We start from the raw sequence: 15,000 nt of genomic DNA on the forward strand, positions 1-15,000 counted from the left end.
CGTCCCCCGGGCGCACCTTTTAACAGGCGACAATCACAAGAAAGGTAAGTGATCAACCCCGGAGGGAGCTGTCCAACGTTTATTACGTTCTTTGAAAATAGCCGATCTACAAGCTCACAAGGCGTCACGATGCGACGCCTTGTGAGCTTGTAGATCGGCTATTTTCCATATAGCCGATGTTATACTGTATAGGTCCGCTGTGGCTGGAGAGGAGAGGTGCGCTCAGGGAGGACAGGGGACACTCTGGATGTGTGTCGCCTTGATGCTTTGGGGACATGGAGGTGACAGTTAAAAAAAGGGACAAAAAGATGCAAGTAATTTAATCGCTTACATTTTTTGGTCCCTTTTTTTTTTCTCTTGTCACTTTTTAACAGTTAAAGCCAAATGGAGTAATAGGCTATAATATTATGCGTGCAATGCCAAGTTCATCTCTTTTTCTTGGGCTATTAGCTGCGTGGTTTTGAGCTTATTGGGCTCTAGGCCTATGTTTCATTGTTTAATACTCACATTTCATACTGCGTAGCTTGCAGCCACGCATATTAAAGATTTCAGCCGGTCCCGAATCATAAGAGGCAATTTCAGGATCAATAGCCTATATATTAACCTAATTGATTGGACATCGACTGAGGTGGGTTTGAAAATGCCCATAAGCTTGTCATAGCCGATCTATAAGATCACTATTCTGTTAAGAAGTAACCTGTTATTATGATTACAATTCACAAATAATAGGCTAAATTGCCTATTCACCTGAAACGGACTATTTTGGAGGACTACATGGTTTATTTCTGTTTTTCCATCTTTTATTCATTTCCTATAGGTTACATTTTTCGTTTTTATTTTATTTTATTTGGAGCATATCAGAAAAATGTCTATTTCAGTGAACAACCTGTGAAAGAAAACAAGTGACTTTAATAGCTGTCATGGATTGTGTGTGGGTGACGTGCGCGCGCACGTATTTGATGGCTGTGTTTAGTGTGTGTGTGTGTGTGTGTGTGTGTGTGCGTGCGTGTGCGTGCGTGCGTGCGTGCGTGTGTGTGTGTGTGTGTGTGTGTGTGTGTGTGTGTGTGTGTGCGCGCGCGCGTGCTTTGTTCGCGTCCACGCGCGTGTCTGTCTGCGTGCATGTGTGTTGTGTTTATTTGATGGAATGACTGATTGGTGTCCAGTGACACTGCTGGTGGTTGTGTATGTGCCAATCTAAAATCCTACCCGCTGGGCCCCTGGTGTCCACACACACACACACACACACACACACACACACACACACACACACACACACACACACACACACACACACACACACACACACACACACACACACACACACACACACAATCCTGCCCTCAGGCAGTGGCACCTCTCTCTCTCTCTCTCTCTCTCTCTCTCTCTCTCTCTCTCGCCCTCTCTGCTGCAGCAGCTGCTATCTTTACAGTACATTGAGCTACTTGGTCTGGTAGTGTCAGAATCACATTTGCGTTTTTGTGTGTGAGGGGCTCCGAACCCTTCAATAGCTGGCTCCAAGTCTCCTAAAGTTTCTCCCATTTGGGATCTGCGTGTTTCTTTGTGGTCCCTGTTTCAAATTCAAATTGGCTTTCAGCTGTCTTTTGTCCAGCTCGGAGGTTTGTGGACTGGAAAGGGAGAGAAAAGTAAGTGAAGTCCCCAAGGGTCAGAGCATTCCTATAATGAGCCCTAGTGTGAGAGAGCAAAGACTAGAAGAGGAATGGGAGAGAGTGAGAGAGAGAGAGAGAGAGAGAGAGAGAGAGAGAGAGAGAGAGAGAGGGGGCATTTAAAGACTTGTTGGTGAGAACCTAGATCCTGCTGGGGGAGCCACTGTGTCTACATGGCAAAATCCTGAGTGTGTGTGTGTACTAACACTTCTGTCACTTGTACTGTGTAAATATGGCCACAACAAAAGATGCTTAAACACCTATTACCTCTGTGCGGTCCTCCCTGTTATGTTTGCCAGGGCCCAGGAAATTGGAATGCATGCTGCAGGTTATCTCTGGTCGAGTTCTAACGCTATGGACCAGAGCTAGCTGCAGGTTATCACTCCACATTCATACATAGTGGCCAGATGCTATCACACTGTAAAACTATTTGGTTACCATTTGTTCACTCTCCGAGTAAAAGTATCACCCAGCATTTTACATGTGTACATGTGGACTATTGTAAACAATCTTTCTCCTTTGACTCTGCTTGTGGAGACTTTTTTGTTGAATAGCCTATTCAATGTCAACATCTGTATAAAAATAAGTTAAAATGTCGTCCTTTCTGACAAAGGTATATAAACACTGAATTTGAAAAAGCATTCCAAAGCTAGGGATGCACCATATGGAAATCTTGGCCCATAGCCCATAGTATCTTTATTTAAAAATGTTCCAACTTGTTAGCCTTGTGAAAGCTTCCTCTGGAAACACTGATTGAATCTGCAGCCTCCATCATTAAAACAGGCCTTTTCAGCTTCACATTCAGACATAATTATAGAAAACATTGCCGATGTTGGCCGGTATTGGCCCTAATTTTAATACTATTTAACTAACACAACTGGCACGGTTGTAGTTGGTATGCCTGCTTCTCCGTTGAGAAATTTAGATCCTGTGGTCACTAAGACAACTTCTGGTTGACAAGTGGTATTGCATGAAGCTCAAAACGCAATATATCCTCCACCCAAAGAAGGCTTCGTGCGTTAGCTCGGCAGTAGACATTCTGGCACTCGCACACAGAGAGGACCCAGGTTCAAATCCCATGGTAGAACATGAAAGTAACGGATTGCATCATTCATGTAACTCTGAGAACGTACAAATGGAACCAAATGGACCCGTAAGGGTCCATTTGGTTCCATTTGTACGTTCTCAGAGTTAACTCAACACTGAGGATTTTGCTGCTTACGTCTATGTGTTGAAAGAAAGGAGGCAGGGTTGAAGGTAAGACAAAAAGAAGAAGAGGATGAAAGGCGAGGTGATGTGTTCTGATCATTCACGCGTTGTTTCTTCTGTGGCGTGACAGCGTTGGAGTCGTGCCCTCGTCTCTCACACTGCTGTCGTCCCCTTGTGGGCCTATCGCATCGCTACTAATTGCACGCAAACCGTTATCACAGGGAATGAATTAGCAGACAACAAGAGGAAATACCTGTCTTATCTGATCCATCATCTGCTCCTTGTGCTTAAAAGGGCCAAAGGAGGAAACACGCTTTAACTGTTTTTTTCCCCACTGCACACAACAAAATCCTCAGTATTTCATTTACTTCTGAGAGTATACAACCAATGTAGCAACTGAGTTACATGTAACAAATGTGGGAGAGTTACACAAATAATAATTGTGAGTCAAATAGTGAGTCTAATATTAAGCCCTATTCAACAAGCTCGTAGATGTGATCTTTTTGAAAATATTTGAAAAATGTTGCCTATTTGACATGCTCAAAATAGGGGACATCAGGATGAAAGGGCTTAAATGGATAGTTCACCCCCAAAATTACCTTTTTTCTATCGATTAGTCACCCCATGGAGACTTGAATTCATGGATATTTTTTTGTTTTTGTCGCATTCCTAAGCCAATAATTTGGTAGCGGTTCCGGTAGGAGACACAAAGAGTCTCCTTTGTGTCTCCTACCAGAACCGCTGCCTACCGGTCCGCTGGTCATGATATTATTGGCTTAGGAATGCGACAAAAACAAAAAAACATGGGGTGACTAATCGATAGAAAAAAATGTTGTTTTTGGGTGAACTATCCCTTTAATGTCAATCAAGTAATTTTGATTTAATTCGTAAAAATGGGGTTTGTTACTGATGTGAATTGAAGCATACTTTCTCATTATTCAATGTTTAAAAAACCCTATGGTGCCTCTAACCCCCCCCCCCCCACCCCCAACCCCTCTTTTTTTATTATTTGGATTGGATTTTTATAGCTTACCGCGGGCTAACCAGTATAAATAACCGGGCTGGAGCAGGAGGAGGTGCTATTCCTGCCAAAGTAAATGATTCATTAGCGGGTGGAATTGTGTTCAGGAACCAGGCTGTGTTCAGGGAGAGAGTCATGTACCTGGTGTCAGAGGAGCTCTTGTCTGGAACACTAAAAATCATTCTCTCAGCGGAGCAGTACCCACAGAAAAAAAACAAAACCCAACTGACAGGCTTTACAAAGATAAAGCCCTAATGTAAGACCGGAGAAATTTCTGTCAATGGCACAATCCGGATAACAAGGCTCAATGTGTGTCCAGAAAACCAAAGGGCTTGTGCCATTCCAAGGCCCCTGTGCTGATGTCAGTTCTTTGGCCATGCCTTAGCTCAGTGCATTTCCTCACAGAGCCCTAACAAACTGCTCACTGGAGCTCGGCTAATCCCTGGCTGGCAGTGTCCAGTGATTTATTTATTAGGAAGTTACTTAATTTGGGGAAGATTTGCGACATCCTTCAGTGTACACACATAGTTACTTAACCACTTAAAGCCCCACATGGTTGGGCGGAGTCCCTCAGGGCTCTATGCTAGTGTATTTTCTGTTTTCTGTTATTGTGGGGCGTTGTGAGCTTGTGGATTTGCTATTTTCTGCGAAAGCTTTCCCCACAATACGGTTGCTGGGGTTTAAGTGGTTCATTTGGGGAGATCTGCGACATGCTTCAGTGTACACACACACACGCACACGCACACACCACTCATAACAAGTCCTTGACCGCTTTCATATGAAAATCGGAGTTGTCAATTCATTTGAGGGATTGTAAAGTGTGTGTGGGCGTGTATAAGTCTGTGTCAAGCTGAGGAATGCTCGTTGCGTTCTCTGTGTGTTGGCCTTTATGAGCACACGCAGCCTGTCTGCGCCCATATACCAAGTGTGATTCAGCGCTGTCCAGAGTTGGTTGAATAGGTTCCCTTGTTTTCACCCCGTGTTTTAAGCCCAAACAGCCGCCCCGGCACCGCTTGCCTCAGAGCAAGTGTTGTGCCTGATGTGCCAAAATAACAGGTGCCCTTACACAACGCCTTAATCCTCCCTCTCCACGCCACAGGGGGGTTACATCACCTGCGAGGGTCTGGTGGTGCTGCCCGAGCATAGCATTTAATTGCACGGCTCCATGTGCTGTGTGGATTTGGGGATTGTGTAATGAAACAGACCATATTGCTATGTTAATGATTGTTGTTGCGTGTGTATTACCATGCATCCAGTCTACAGCACAGACTTAAAGTCACCTTGGCTGAGCTATAGCCTGAAGCATATAATATGGCTGAATGAACAGCATTCTAATTAAATATCACGTTTCTATGCCAAAAAAAAAAGCAGGTTCCCAAACATGGGCTCAATTTCCATGTATATACTTCAATGAGTGTGTCCATTCTACGAGTTGTGTTTCTACGGGCTTTCACCAAACCAGGGCAGACTGATTGCAAAGCCTTGTCTTTACCAGAGCTGGCACCACATAGGACTTAGATTGACAGATTTATACCAATAGCATTGAGCTGCTGGGACTGGGGGGGCCTCATGTTAGGAACCAGGAAGCCCCTATTCTCTATCATCCTTTCTGTTCAACATTCCATCCTGATTCTTTTCCCTCTCTCCTTTCTCCCTTCCTATTTCCCCTCCCCTCATTACCTTCTCTCCACCACCACCCCCCCTGCCCTCTTTTTCCTCCTCTCTAACACCCCCCCCCCTCCATTTCCCTGCTCTGGGCCTTGATGTCAAGGCCTCTCAGGCAGTGTGGTCTCTCTCTCTGGCTGTCAGGGAAAGGCCACTGCCCACTGGGACCCTGAATGGGACAAATTGACCGTAACAATGTTCCCACTTAGCATGTGGAGCTGGGATAAAGGGAAGGTGAAAGGGACGGCCATGATGACGGAGTGGCAGGCCAGCCGTGCCGGAGAGAGAGTGTGTGAGAGAGCGAGAGAGAGAGAGAGAGCGAGAGAGAGAGCGAGAGAGAGAGAGAGAGAGAGAGAGAGAGAGAGAGAGAGAGAGAGAGAGAGAGAGAGAGAGAGAGAGAGAGAGAGAGAGAGAGAGAGAGAGAGAGAGAGAGAGAGAGAGAGAGAGAGAGAGAGAGAGAGAGAGAGAGAGAGAGACTCTGTTAAGCTCTCTGTTGAAGACTAAGAAATACACACCTTGCCTGTAAAAATCTCTGCCTGAGACACAAAAAACACACACACACACACGCACGCACACACGCACGCACGCACGCACACACACACACACACACACACACACACACACACACACACCCACGCACACGCACACGCACACACACGCGCACATACATGCACGCACGCACACACGACACATGCACACATACACACTGCTTGTTGTTATATGCCCAAGGCTACTGCTGCTGTTGCTATAGCAGCAGGATAAACAGGTTAGTTAGTGACCCCACACCAACCCTCACACATGTACGCACGCACGTGCGCACGTGCGCACGTGCGCACGCACACACACACACACACACGCGCACGCACGCACGCACGCACGCACGCACGCACACACACACGCACACACAGTGCTCTGAGGTTTGACCTGTGTTGAGGTCCTACCAATGCCTGGCTAAAGGGTCAACGGTCACCCAGCTTCCCATTAAAATGCAATAAAGGGTTCCTCCCCAAAGGGACCGCCGTAGCCATTTAATCTCACACTCCTGCTCTCATCGTCTCTTTCCCTTTTATCTTTTAATCACTTGTTTTTCAGACCTCTCTCTCTCTCTCTCTCTCTCTCGCTCTCTCTCTCTCTCTCTCTTTCACTCTCCCCTCCCTCCCTCCTCTCTCTCTCTCTCTCTCTCTCTCACTCCATCACACTCTCTTCCTCTTCAGTATGGTCCTTATCATGTACATCTAGCACAGCACCAAAGCAAGGAAGATGGATGGGAGAGTTCAAAGGAGGAGGCCCTGATACATCAATAATGAGCCGTCTTCGGTTTCTCTTTGAAAAAGCCCTTTCATATGACTGTTCCCCATCAGCAGCCATAGGCTGATCTCTCCTCAGAGCATCTAGTGTGTGTGATGATTTCAGTATTTTTTGTCTATGCCCTTTAGCCGTGATGTAATGTCTTTGAGAAGTTGGAGCAATGTTGCGTTAAAAAAAAGTCTGAGGTGCTGCAGTGTGCGAGAGTCACAAGTATAATGTGGCCACCATCACCTAAGTCTAAAGCGTGATTTATGCTTCGGTGACAAAGTGCCATGACAACGTATCGCTTGACAAAAAAAAAAGAAGCATTTTCAACACATTTTTGTGTGACTCGTCAACACTTTTTTTTATTTGAAAGCACGTTATTTTTGTAGAGTGACACGTCGCACAACACTTTATCGTTGAAACATAAATCAGGCTGAAGTCACTACTGAATAAACATGCTTCTGGATGCTAAATCTACCAATCTGTTAAAACCTATTATATTGGCATGATGGAGTGCATGCCAGCCTGGGTATACAGTATGTGTGTGTGCATGTGTGCTTTGCTTGTGAACATACATGCAGTCTGGTTAGTAAAACAAACATTCTGTGCAGTCCTACTGTATTGGGGGATGCATGGGAATGTATTTCGTATGCGCGTATGTGTGCAAGTATTTTTTGAAAATACATAGCTAGCTAAGTAATATTCTTGCCATACGTAGCTGCAGCAGAGAACAGAGACAATAATTCTATTGGCTTGGCATTGATGTGGGGTGATATGTGAGGCAGGCAAACATGATGGAGAAAGATCTGATAGTTTACTTCCTGATGAACAAACCTAGACTGAAGACCGATTTATACTTTGTCGTACAACAGTGTCACCTCGCCAAAAATAGATGATCTACAGGCTCGTAACACGTTGCATTGGGACATGTGACCTTGTAGATTGGCTATTTTTGGCGAGCAACACCGTTTGTATGACGGGGTATAAATTAAGCATGAGCGGGTGAGCGGAGTGTTTTTCACGGCCTGTTTCCTTGTCATTGAGTCTCTCTCTCGCCCTGTCTCTCTCATGGAGCCTTGGTGTCAGCGGAGACCCAGTTTGTTAACGAGAGAGGACACTAATGAGGGGCCATGACAGGGAGAGATGGAGCCCAATGTCCCCTATATACCACCCATACCGTTGGAATACATGAATACATTGAGACATGCACACGCACACGCGTACACACACACACACACACACACACACACACACACACACACGCACACGCGCACGCGCACGCGCACACACACCTTAGCACAGACACCAGCGTAAGGCATATATGGCCATGGAAATATTTGCACAAAATCACCGAGCAGCTGACTGACATGTCCTGAGTTTTGTGGTGGGGACGCGTCGGGGATGCTGTCAATGTGAGGGAGCTGTGTCGTCCACATGCAGGCCTGGTTGATATGCTGGTCGTTTAATGTCTGATTCCTTTCTTGGGGGAAAATTCGAGCCTAATTGGTGCTCCCCTGCCGTTCTATGCTCCCCGAGAATCTCCAAGAAATGAAATGAGAAGATTCATGTTGGTGATGCTTCGTGTACTGTTAGACAGAGTAGTTTACCACTATGCTGCTTCAGTGGTTGCCATTGTTTTCTTGCCTTCTTTTTCTCTAGCTTGGCTCGCCTCTAAATCTCTCTTGTTTGTTTATTTTCTGTTTTATTTTTTTGTTTTTCTACCTCCTTCTCTGCCTGCCTCGCTGCCACTTGTTTCGAGCTTTGAGGTAATTAACGTCTCAATGCATTCTGTGTGACCCGGGGGGGAGCCAGTAACGCCGAAGGAATTCTGGCTTTTGCTGGCTTTCTGGACTGGAGTCGAGGGGAGAGAGCTGGAGGGGTCCGGCACCAAACTGTGGGTTTGCTGGCTCTGTGTTCCGGTATGCAGTAGTGGAGATGCCAAGTCCCTGTTCCTTTTTTTGGGGAGAAAAGCTGAAACTATGTTGTAATTCAGCTATATGGGATGAACAGGGAGGTGCAGGGAGGAGTGGAGAGGGGTCTGCGAGTGCGAAGAAGGCAGGAGAGGCCGAGACTAGAAGAAGAAGATGAAGAAGACAGGTGGAGGATGCTTGTGCAGCTCCTCCTAGCTCTGATGGAGATGGCACTCGTCTAAACGACAACAGCTCAAAAGCACCGTCTGGGCCGCTGTTGTGTCAGGGCAAAGAGGACTTGCTGTGCGCCGTGTACACTCACCTCCTGAGTGTGTGGGCACGCAAACACGTGTCCGTGAGTGGGTGTGCGCGCCAACAGGTGCGTGTGCACCCACGTGAACATGGCATGTGAATCAATGAGTCAGAGATGAGATGAAAGCATCAAAGAAAACCATAGATTGAATCACAAACAGACGGAACAAAAGAGCGGTTTATTAAATGCTCTGTTAAGAATGGTGCGATGAAAACAGACGGATGAAGGGAGGGGCTGGGAGGAGAAGAGAAAATGGAGAGGGAGGATGTGAAGAAGGGTACAGGAGACGTGGAGAAGAGGAGAGTGATGAACAAATGCGATTCTCCAGAGGGAGGGGAATCAGAGAATCAGACCCATAGGGGCCATCTGGAAATAACAGGTCTGGCGACAGCAGGCGGCATCTCCGTCCAAGCACCTCAGTCATGGGTGACAGCCAGGAACAGAGCCATGGTCTGCTCCCATGCTCAAAAGCCCTCAAGACCAACACATACTGTAGTCCAATCTGTCCCATCTCTGTCTGCTCGTGTTGGGTAGTTAACCACTTACAACCTGGTGTCCCTATTGTGGGCGTGTTATTATCGACGAAAAGTAAAAAAATATCGTTTTTTTTCCTGAAATAGATCTTCAAGCTCACAACGCATCATGTTGCAATGTGTTGTGAGTATGTATATCTGCTATTTTTGCCGACTAGATTTGGAATGGAGGGACAAAATAGGGGACCAACTACAAAACCCTGGGGGACCCCGATCAACTAAAGTATATCGGGTTTAAGTGGTTTAGTGGTTAGAAAACAGAAGATAAGGTGCGATAAGATAAGATAAGACCTTTGTTTATTGCCAAAGGCATCACAGCAGATACAGTTACAGGGTAAGAGAAGTACTGCAGATACAGCAGGGTAAAATTATCAAAGCAAACATGGAGTCCATGGCTGTCAGTGATTATAATTGTTCAAATGGAGTGCTTATGTTTTGATTACATGGTATTAGCTCTGTTTGAGGAGATAGGTGTGCTTTTAGTGGTGTAAGCAGGATGAAACAGAGAGGATTTAAGCTACTCCACTGAAAATATGCTAATACAAGACGCTATGTCTCTAAATTTGTCGAGCATGATTCGCAAATTTGTAGCAAACACCCAATGAGCAGCAAACTAAGAATAATTGTTATACCACACATAACGGCTTCTTGTTCTGCTGCTGGTGATTAGCCCCTGCGTCTGTTTTATGCATTCAGAGTAGTATAGCTCGCATGCTCACACTACCTAGTAGGTCATTTGTATTTGCATGTAAATGTTTTTCACCCCCTGGCTTGACTGGCGGGGCAATCAGAACAGCACTGTGTCTGCATCACTGAGAGAGGGGCTGCAATGCCTGGCGCTGACATTCAGTGAACAGGCCAGGCTTCACCCTCTTTCCCCTCAACTCGTTCGTTCCCTTCTGAGGAGGGAGAAGACGGAGGAGTCTTTTCTTTTCCTTGATGCGATCTCCATCCTTCTGTGAATATTTATGGCCCTGTTTTTAATGACTTGTTTTGCTCCAAACATCAGAAGCAAATCCTGAACCCCCCCCACCTCCAACCAATCAGCCAGCCAGCCTCAGAACTGGGCTTGGCCCGTCCTCTGTCCCTTGGCGCCAGCTAGATGGACACATCCAAGGTTTCTCCTGCTTAGCTATGCTCACATGCACCCGCCAACACACACACACACACACACACGCACACGCACACGCACACGCACGCACACACACACGCACACACATAGGTGTGCATCTGCGAGGGGGAAGAGGAGAGCACTTTCTGACAGCTTGAAACTCATTTATCAGCCTCTGACATAAATGATATGCACATACGTAGGCGTTTGGCTTCCCTGAGAGAAGAGAATGAGAGGGGGAAGGCAGAGAGGATTTAGTGGACAATGTAGTTATGGAGGAAAATTTGGTGTCTAAAGGCTTGTTGTACATGTTGTTGTAGGACAACGCTCAACATTTTTGTCAAGAGACACCGATGTGCTATGCAGTAAAATCCTTTGAGAATGCACACTCCATTTGGGAAATGTGTGGGTGGGTTTCTATTGGTTACAGGACACTCTCAGATTTACAAATGAAGCTTAGCATTAGTTCATGCAGGACACACGAGTCGTACACGCCTCAGCTGTAATCTGCTGTCAGTCTTCTTATACTCTCCATTCACAGCTCTGCTGGCCATTACCAAAGCAGTCACGCTTTTCTACACTCCAATCAGAGCTCACGCTCTTAACAGAGCGGCTCCTTTAAATACGGCTTCTCCATTCATTAGATCGCTGCTTCTCTTGCTGCTTGCTACACTTCTGTTGCTGCTTTAGCTGCCTCCTCCACCCCAGCCTCCACCTTTTGATCAGAGTCTGTCATAGGCTCAAATACTATTGTGATTTCATGTCTGCTGATTCAAGTCAATCTGTCAATCTATTGCTTAGTCCTGCTCTTGTATTAAGCGTTCCCTGATTTTGCTTAGCATGCTGCATCCCAAGAGCGGAGCCATTAACGCCAAGTTTAACTGTATTCCATCTGTTGCAATGAATGGTTAAAGCTACTTTGACGTAAGTGTTCCCGACTGAAATGAATAAATTAACACTGAGGATTTATCTGACAAAACACAAATTAAGTCTTAGAGAGAGTAGGTGTAAGTGAGAGTAGCTATGATGATGAACAGTATTGTATATGTGACTAATGGAGTGCTAAGTAATAATCCCTTTTATCATTTTGATAATTGTGCAATGCTAGAGACAACTTAGATGTGCTACTGTGCATCAGTATTCATTTTGCCATGAATAGATTGTTGTTTGAAATGTTATTTTAAAGGGAACCTTAGCTGATTTTGAAACTAAATCCCATTGATCTGATGTGATGAGATACTATACACTACAGTATATATAGTGTGACTAGGGCAACGTTTTTCCACACACTATTGTCTCACATCAGAACAATGGGATTTAGATTAAAAGTTCCCTTTTAGGAATTTCATCTTTGTCCGACAATGTACTTTGATTGATTGATTGATTGATTGATTGATGTACTTTATTTAGTAAGACATGAGAACAACAGTACATGGAAGTACAAATAGTACAAATTTGCAATACAAGGTCTACTAAACTGGAAGTCTCATAAAGCACTAAGCTTGTTTAAAATGAGATACCCACATACACAAATCATGATGAGATACGGTAGAGATTGTCATGGAAAACAGGAAGGATGACTTGCAACAAAGCTCATCATGAGTCAGTTTCAGACCTGTGATATTGCAAGTTCATGGTATGTGGTGCATGGTTTGTGTTTTTGTTATGAGTGACAACTGAATCCATGGCGGTTTCCACCCACTGTGTACTGTGTGTGCAACATGACTCTCAGTGTGTGCGTGTGTGTTTGTGTCTGTGGCTGTGGGTGTGAGTGTTAGCCAGTCTGAGTGATTCTGTGTGTATATACCATCTAAATAAACGCATACACCCGCTGAAAAGTGTTTCCTTTTTCATAGCTCATGTCGGTGTATGTTTGTTGTAGTACGTACCGTAACATTTCTCTAATCCCCGTCTCGTCTGGTTATATGTTCTATGTTTTATCACCATAATGGGACTTGTGTGTTTTGTCTACCGTATTATATTCACCATAATGGGACTTGTGTTTTGACTACGGTAATACAGTACGGTAATGGTGTCATAAAAAACATGTACCATCGTAAAGCATGTACCCAAGCTGTTAGTTCTTAGAGTTCCTCCCTGTGTTGTAGTAGTTGGTGGTAGAGGATGCTGTAGGAGGCGTTTGGCGAGAGTAATGTCCCTTCCCGGGCTGCCAGCCTCTGCTTGTCAGTTGTGTAGATTAGTGGTTCCCAGCTGGTTTTGCACTGGGCCCCGCATTTTGTGTTGATCATAAAGTCAGAATATTAAATAACATATTTCCTCCATTAAATAAACCATGTCAGCAGATCTCACGGCTCCCTTTTTGGAGCCTGTCCCACTTGTTGAGAAACGCTCGGGATGGATATGTTCTGTTGTTTTGTGCGGTAATCCGAGTTTAATAACATATTGTAGGCTTTGGCAGTATCCGTCAGCAGTATCAGTCATGCTACTCTCAATCTCCTCCGGTAATTGGTCTTTTTGTGGTTTTCTCTGGCGACATCATCATGATGCAGTTCCTGTGGCGACATCATCACGACCGTCGCTGTTTACCTGCTGTGGCTGCAGTCTAAACCTTTTCAACATTTATCTGCTCGCTCCGTAAAAATAGCCCAGCTAGTTTGCTGTCTGTTTCATTTCAAAAAATGGCCACTACTCTCCCCTGGCTCTCTGCAGTAGCCAAGGAAATTTGATCCCTGAGTCTAAACTGAAGCAATAACAAACAAGGCAGAAAATGCCTGAGAGTCGGCTCTCACAGGCCCGTGATGTGTCATTACGTCTCTGTACTGTCATCCATTAATGTCGAGGTAACCGAGGAGCAGTACTGACAGATTCTTCCCATTTCCACACGTTAGGAAACGAGTAGTAATAAAAGAGTCAGGCATTATGTTCTTGTGGAAATAATGAGCGCACGTGGGCCACATCATCGCAGAAACATGAAGTCAGTGGTAAACATTCAACCTCACTCCTTGTCTTCACAGCGTGCTCCTAGCTTTTAACGGAATGAGTTTTTTTCCTCTCCTAGTCATTTGGTTATTGATGAATCTCAGCGAGAGAGTATTTAATTGTGCCACCCCGAGGGGCTGAGTTGAGTGCTGTAGTTACAGAAACATTGGCAAAGAGCATTACTCCCTCCTGCCAAATGTTAAAGATGGCAGTTATTCTAGAATGGGTTTTTCTGTTTTATAGCTTGCCTGCTGGACAGCAGTGTTCTTCCCTGGTGGGCACACTTTTTTCTTCTTCCTCTTCTTCTTCTTCTCTCTCTCCCTCTGTCCCCTTTTTCTGTATCTTGCTTTTGGTTTTTGGCCTTGCCATTTCACCTGGCACAGAGCTTGTGCATCATCAGCACCATTAACAGCCCCAACAAAGTGTCTTTGAAGTTCCGCGGGGCTTTAGGCCGTAATGGGAGCACAGCTCCAGGCTCAAATCCTTAGTAGACGGACATCTCAGAGGCTCCACTGTTTGCTTCTTTATGTTCACATTTCTGCCCCCCTTTCATAAGCTAAGGCTCTAAGGACAACTGTGCCAATTACTCCATCTCTCTCTCTCTCTCTCTCTCTCTCTCTCTCTCTCTCTCTCTCTGTTTGACATCGTGGTGACATGTAAGGTGAGGGATACGCCATTTGTTTTGCAACCCAACACCATGCAGTTGTTGATGGTGGTTACAGGGACGTAGCAGATCGTAGCTATTTCTACTACTACTACAGGCTGAAGGCTCATTTATTTTATGCTCCTTCGAGCGTGTTTTGCACCGGAAAATAGCCGACTACAGGCTCACAATGCGCCACGTCCGCAACCCATTGTGACGCCGCCGTACGATGATGTATAAAGCAGGCTTGAAGGCAAGCGATGGAGCTGAAATAGCCAGTAGCAACACAGCCATGGTAATAAACGCAAACATACAGCAATAGCCCTCTGGAGTTGTTTTTACAAGCAGATGTAACAACTGCTGGTAGCTCAATATTTCTGTCCTCTCTTGTGTTAATTGGGCACGTTGTGTTGCATTCCATTCTGCTGCTTTCCAAATCTTTATCAGATTAATTTACTGTCTTACAGGCATTAACCAGCTGGTAGTTCCAAACATAGACATCCCCCTGTCTTCATCTCTCTCTCCTCCTCCTCCTCCTCCATGGGGCGTCTCCATGGTTTCCTTACCCGTTTTGCAGTCAAGAAGGCAGTGCCATGTGCGTGCGTGCGTGCGTGCGTGCGTGCGTGCGTGCGTGCGTGCGTGCGTGCGTGTACAAGAGTGGGAGATTCCTTCAGGATTATATATGTGTATATGTGTGA

The 15,000-nt window shown here is 45.5% G+C and overlaps 1 protein-coding gene across 3 annotated transcripts in view; it reads left to right on the plus strand.

The window, feature by feature from the left end:
• The window catches only part of sema6bb (sema domain, transmembrane domain (TM), and cytoplasmic domain, (semaphorin) 6Bb), a 183,649-nt gene that overhangs the window by 1,014 nt on the left and 167,635 nt on the right, over window positions 1-15,000 (plus strand). For 2 of the 3 annotated variants that reach the window (XM_084065608.1, XM_084065610.1), the window contains exon 1: window positions 1-44. This exon is cut by the window's left edge and continues 197 nt beyond it. The exons of the other annotated variant lie outside the window; for it this stretch is intronic. The gene's annotated coding sequence lies outside the window, so the exon portion shown is untranslated. The remainder of the gene's footprint in view (window positions 45-15,000) is intronic. 3 annotated transcript variants of the gene reach the window in all.

The sequence above is a fragment of the Gymnoscopelus microlampas genome, assembly GCF_963454915.1.
Source record: "Gymnoscopelus microlampas genome assembly, chromosome: 9".
In the NCBI taxonomy this organism is placed as follows: domain Eukaryota; kingdom Metazoa; phylum Chordata; class Actinopteri; order Myctophiformes; family Myctophidae; genus Gymnoscopelus; species Gymnoscopelus microlampas.